Source organism: Caretta caretta, chromosome 14 (genome assembly GCF_965140235.1).
Source record: "Caretta caretta isolate rCarCar2 chromosome 14, rCarCar1.hap1, whole genome shotgun sequence".
NCBI classification, from domain to species: domain Eukaryota; kingdom Metazoa; phylum Chordata; order Testudines; family Cheloniidae; genus Caretta; species Caretta caretta.
In genome coordinates, this window is record NC_134219.1 from 22,213,493 (window position 1) to 22,219,937 (window position 6,445).

Sequence of the window (6,445 nt, forward strand, 5' to 3'; positions counted from 1 at the left end):
GGCTGAATTTGTTTCACAGACTCATTTCATACTGAACAGTAACTACTTTTAGTCCCCACCAAGTAAGTGTGTTCACACTAGTGACCGAGAGACTGTAGACCATTACCCAGCCCCCAGACCATTTGGTCTCTTTCTCAGCCTCTCACAAATGGCTATTTTACACAGCACCTCTGCAGCACCCAGAGGATGCCCCACCACGGGAGAAATTCTCAAGGGACCATTACGTTGGCTTTAGAGCTGCTGTGAGCTTCCAGGGCTGAAGTTCTGACCCTCTATCAGTCACTGGCAGTACTACCACCCATGCTTCATTGCTGTAGAGTCTGAGAGCCTCAGAATCTTTGATTAATTTGTCTTCACAACACACAGGTGGAGAAATACTATTATGCCCATTTGAGAGACGGGAAACCGAGGCACAGAGAGGCGATGCTCAGCCACCTCCCAAGTGTGTGAGGCAGCATGGGAGAAAGCAGAAAGGTGCTTGATTTAACATCGAACAAGGGGGCAGTGAAGGCTGGCATCATGACCGGGTGATCAGAGGCGGGAGTCGACCTTTCAGTAACCAATGAGAGATGATAGGCAGGTGAAGATAGGTCTGATGCAATAGAGAAAGGGGAACCCATTGAGGGATGCTAAGAGAGGGATGACATGGTCCAAGCAATGGGCAAGGGAAATGACTGTTGGAGCAGCCTTCTAACTGGATATGAACAGGGCATGACTACCTTTGTCAAGGCCGCAGAGAACAATGCTGCAATAATGAAAAAGCGAGCTGAGAGCCAGGAGGAGAGAGTGTTGGCTGTGTGGATGGACAGAAAAGGCCAGATCTTAGAAGTTCTGCTGAAGAATCTCCAAGACTCAGACAGTCTGGCTGTGAGGACCTAAAGAGAAGTCCGAGTCGAAGATGACACCCAGGTTACGAGCCTGAGTGACAAGTGGAATGGCGGTGTTATCCACAGTAGGAAGTAGTAGGCCGGCTTGGAGTGGGGAGAGGGAGTGCAATCTTAGCCGTTCTGAGCTCCAGCTGACAGCTAGACATCCACAAGGAGATGCCAGAGAGACAGGCTGAGACTGTAGTTTGGACAGAAGACAGGTCTGGAGTAGAGATGCCCAAACATCACAGATTGTATGGCTGTATTTGCACACATTTAAATTAAAACAATAAGTCACACACCCATATTTTGCTATGCTGTGCTCTTCCACCTTTAGAATACCAGTACTCTCTGTGAAATATCACCTCTCTTTAGGACGGAAAGCTTCATGACATTAATGCCCAAATACAACAGATTTCCCCTCTCCCCACTCCACCCCGCAGCCATTCCTCTAAAAGCTGCTACCAACAGCTGACTTCAAAATCCTGTGCCCAGCAGACCGTGCAGAGATGCTGCTGCTGTTTCTGTAGCGCAGGGAGACTTGGCATGTATGTATGTAACCACATAATGGCCGTACAAGGCCTTCGGTGGGAATGGAAGCCAGGCTGCATCTGTCCTTCCATGAAATCAATCCTAGCACATGGCAGTCATATAGTGGGTGACTTGCCAGCTCAATGCTCTGCTTTGAGATTCTGGCATCACTCCTACTTCCAATTTCACTGAGAGCCAACAGAGCAGAATCCCAGTAAAGAACAATTGCACCTATTCATACAGCATGCAATAAACAGATAACGTGTTGATATTTGACTCCCTGGACTGAATCAACTACAAAACAGTGCACTCAGCTAGGGAAACAGTAAGCCTGCCTTGTGAAAATAAGTTTAACCACGACTGTGTTAATACTAAACCTGCTTAGAGAGAGGACTAATCAATGTTAGACAACTTTGGGCTAGGTTCTCATTTGAGCCATACTCATTTACACTGAGAATCCTCTTCATGCTATCTGCTGAAAGTTACACACCTTGTGATCCTAACTGGCAAGACCCTGTAGAATAAGCTAATACTTAAATTCCTGGGACCAATTTTCTCCACTCAGGTACGTCACTCAGTGGGGACTTCAGAGAGCAGAATTTACAGGTGGGCAAATGATTTGTGACAAGCCACTTATCTGATCAGTATCACCTCTTTCTGTTTAATTGTCCATGAACAAATTCCAATATTCTCCAGTATATTGGAAATGAATCACAGAGTTCGTCAGTGAATAATGATAGGTCTGCAGATAATTTCCAAATAGCTTTTAGTGCATATTCAAACTTCCTGCTGAGTTCCGTAAGAAACATGGCATTGATTTAATTTCCTGATTGATTGAATGAACTAACCAACAAGAGCACAACTTTCAAACTGCATAGTCAAGGGAAAAATTCACAGAGAACAATTCTCACTGTCCCTGGTTGGCTCCATATTTTGCAATTTGGTTTTGGTGAATATTTGAGCAGTTGAGCTTAAGGGCTGGTCCATCCCAGAACTTAATCCCCCTCCCCCCAGCATAAAGCAAGCACACAAGGGGAGTGAGCACAGTCAAAGTGACTTTATTTAAGTTTGACTGTATTTTAGAGGGCTTGTTTTTTTTCAATATTTGCTCAGCTGTAGATGAATTTAACCTTTGAGCTTGCATGGCCACTCCTGTTCCAACAGATCTCAGAGGGAGCTTTGCCATCGACTTCAATGGCAGCAGAATTAAACCCGGGGAGGTACAAGCTACATCACCCACAGTGCAGTCATCTTACCTTTCACTGAGTTCTTAAAGGCGCAAGCAGTGGCCGTTTCCATCTGTGTCAGGTGATTGAACGCATCCCGTTGAGAAGGCTCCAAGATTTCCTTTAAAAAAACATCCATTTCTGTCTCTCACTAAGCAGGAGGGGTGCAAAACATTGATCACAGACGGCTACGCAACCAAAAACATTTCCAGCTATTTTCCTCTCTCAGAGGCCTGCAAGCCGAGAGCAGATTGAAGGAAGTTGTACAAGTGCCAGTAAACAATTTGTGTTACTATAGGGATGTCACATTACTACCATTCATGGGGAATTGTGGTAGTTACTTTGTATACCACCAGGCACAAAGCCTTAACAAATGCTCATCAGAGTCATTCCCCTGACTGTAGTGGGTATTGGATCAGACCTTAAATACACATTATACAAGGGGGGAACCCACCCCATTATTAATGTTGCAAAGTCAAGCACTCAAAAACTAGGAAATGCCAGAATGAAGATTGCCTGTGCAACTTTAATTCAGACCCCTTATGTGTATGCATGATAGTCTTTAATTACACAATCACATAATATTTCTTCCACAGGACCCTTGCCTCCTTCAGTGCTCTTCCATTGACCTAGCTACCACCTCTCGAGGAGGTGGCTCTTCACAGTAACTGGAGAACCACCCCTTTCACAGTCGTGTCTACACTGCCGCACTACAGCTGTGCCACTGTACCATTTTAAGTGTAGACCCAGCCTATGACTCATCACTACAGTATCCAAGTGCTTCACAAATATTAACTGATTTTTTCTTACAACCTCCTGTGAGCTGTGGGGATGGTATTGTTCCCATTTTACAGATGGAGAACTGAGGCACAGAAAGATTAAAGTCAAAACTATCCACTAATTTTGGTGTCTGGCTGGAGACAATTAGTATAGGATTTTTTCAGAGTACTTAGCGTTATACAGCACTTTATACATTCAAAGCATAGCTCCCACTGATATCAGTTGTAGCTGTGAGTGCTCAGCAGGGGCGTGCGCAAGTGGGGGCAAGCAGGGACATGCCCCCCCCCATCAGCCTGGCCCCGGGCCAGGGCAGGAGATGACAACTCCACCAGCCCCAGGGCCATGGAGGAGGCAGAGGAAGAGACAGCTCCTCTGGCTATAGGGGGCACAGAAAGTGCCCCTCCAAAAGCGGCCAAATTTTTATTCCTATGCATGACCCTCACCACTTCTGCAAATCAGACCCCCCTACTCTCAGTCCCAGTCTCCTTCCCCAACCAGTCTCAGTTCACCCCTTCCAGCTCCTTGTCCAATCTGTCTCACTCATCCCCCACTGACTCCCCATCCTAGTCTCCCTCCCTGAGCTCCTCATTCAGTCTCCATCTCTGTCTCCTTGCCACAGGCTCCCCCCTCCCTGTCTCCTTCTCCCAGTCTGTTTGCCCAGGTCCCTCCCCTCACCCCGGCTCCTTGTCAGTTCTGTCTCCCCTTGTTCCCATTCCCCCATTCCCATTTCCCCCTGCACCAGTCTCCTTGCCCGGGCAGTCCCACTGTCCCCCCTCCAGCTCCTTGTCTGATCTCACTGTTGTTCCCCCGTCCCGCATCCAACTGGCTCCCGGTAAATCCCTTTTCCCTCACCAGCTCCCAATCCCAGTCTCCATCCAGCTCCCAATTTCCTTGTCCAATCTGTCCTATCCTCCCCTCTCTCCACAGTTCCTACTCCCAGGCTCTTCGCCCAGCCAGTCCCAGACCCAATTTCTCTCCCCATCTCCCTCCAGTCCCAGTCTCACCAGACTTCATCTCAGTCTCCTCCTTTCCCTCCCCCAGTCTGGCTTTTGTCCCCGCTGCACAGGCATCCACTGGCTTCTCCTCCACACCACTTATGTGCCAGCAGGAGGCCATGGAGAGCACAGGAGAGACAAAAAGAACAGGAGGACTTGTGGCACCTTAGAGACTAACCAATTTATTTGAGCATAAGCTTTCATGAGCTACAGCTCACTTCATCAGATGCATTCAGTGGAAAATACAGTGGGGAGATTTATATACACAGAGAACATGAAACAATGGGTGTTACCATGCACACTGTAACCAGAGTGATCTGGTAAGGTGAGCTATTACCAGCAGGAGGGGGGGGGGGGAACCTTTTGTAGTGATAAGCAAGGTGGGCCATTTCCAGCCATTGACAAGAACATGTGAGGAACAGTAGTGGCGGGGGAGGGGGGGTGAAGGGAATAAACATGGGGAAATAGTTTTACTTTGTGTAATGACCCATCCACTCCCAGTCTTTATTCAAGCCTAAGTTAATTGTATCCAGTTTGCAAATTAATTCCAATTCAGCAGTCTCTCGTTGGAATTATAACATTCAAAAACCAGTCAGAGAACACTTCAATCTCTTTGGTCACTTGATTACAAACCTAAAAGTGGCAATTCTTCAACAAAAAAACTTCAAAAACAGACTCCAACGAGAGACTGCTGAATTGGAATTAATTTGCAAACTGGATACAATTAACGGCTGCTACTCTGAAACAAGAGAGACAGGCTCCCAGCTGCCAGTTGGGGTGCCCAGCCGCACCCTGGCCCAGAGCAGCCATTACAAGAAAAGTCCAGCTTTATCCCATAGCCCTGGGCTGCTTGATTTTTTTTTTATTTTTTTTTTTGCCCCAGACATCCAATATGCCTGTGTCAGTGACTGGGACTGGGTCATGGGCAACAGGTATAATAGGCCAGGGGAGGCTAAGCCTTCCCTATCCCAGGCCCTGGCCCCACTCACATTCCAACCTCTCCGCTGAAGCCGGCAGGAGCTCCGCTGGAGGCCAGCTGGTGCCAGCCGGTGGCCTGGAGCTGGGGCTGACACTGGGGTCAGCAGTCGACCCAGCGCTGTGCCGGCCAGCAACCTGGGATGGTTCGGCCGGCAGCCAGGGGCAGTTTGGCATGGGGCTTTTCTGGCTGTGGCGGGGGGGGAGAAGGTTCGGGGCTCCGGCAGACAGGGGGCGGGGTAGGAGCAGCAGGAGCGGGGGCTGCATGGCTAGCCTCCCCAAAGGGGGAGCTCATGCACCGCCCATGACATGGATGATCATGCTTGGTGCTTCGAGCAGGAGTCATGATTCAGGAATTGGAGCCCCAGGTCAGAGCCAGATTCAGCGTATGTCTACACTGTAATTAGACACCCAAGGTTGGCCCATGCCAGCTGGCTCAGGCTCCCAGGGCTCAGGTTAAGGGGCTGATTAATTACAGTGTAGACATTTGGGCTCAGGCTGCAGCCTGAGCTTCGGGATCCTCCCACATCTCAGGGCCTAATACAAGCCAGCTGTGCTCGTTAGGTGGCCCAGAGACTGGCTCTGCTGCAGGCCCTGATTCCTGGCAGGTTGGCACTTTTCTGATACCACTGCCTTGGATCCTCCCAGTTCCTGTGTGCACTTTGGCGACAGGGTGGACACGGCTCTCCCTTTCCCAGACCCCCACACGCGTGGCCAAGCACCCTCACAGCTGCCACTGAACGCTGGTGTTCCACGGAATCTGGCAGCGGTTATGCCCACTTGGAAGCGCTGTGCAGTTTCTGTCAGTGTTATGGCCGCCAGGCCCCAACACTGTGAACAGTCCCACTGACCCAGGGGCTGAAGGACCAGATCCTAAGCAGTTCAGCAGAGACACAAATCCTACATCCTACGTGCTGTGAGTGACGCATTGTGAAGGCCTTGGGTAAGTCACACTTCCCTGTGCCTGTTTCTCAGATATATAACAGATATAATATGCAGAGGCAATGTGATTCAGTGGCTAGGACACTGGACTAGAAGTCAGAGCAGGGGTTCCCAGCTATGCCACTGAGTG

General features: G+C 49.2%; 1 protein-coding gene across 1 annotated transcript in view; it reads right to left on the minus strand.

The window, feature by feature from the left end:
- The window catches only part of TEKT3 (tektin 3), a 156,500-nt gene extending 153,692 nt beyond the window's left edge, over positions 1-2,808 (minus strand). The window contains exon 1 of the mRNA XM_048817574.2: positions 2,654-2,808. The gene's annotated coding sequence lies outside the window, so the exon portion shown is untranslated. The remainder of the gene's footprint in view (positions 1-2,653) is intronic.
- Between the last annotated feature and the right edge of the window lie 3,637 nt (positions 2,809-6,445).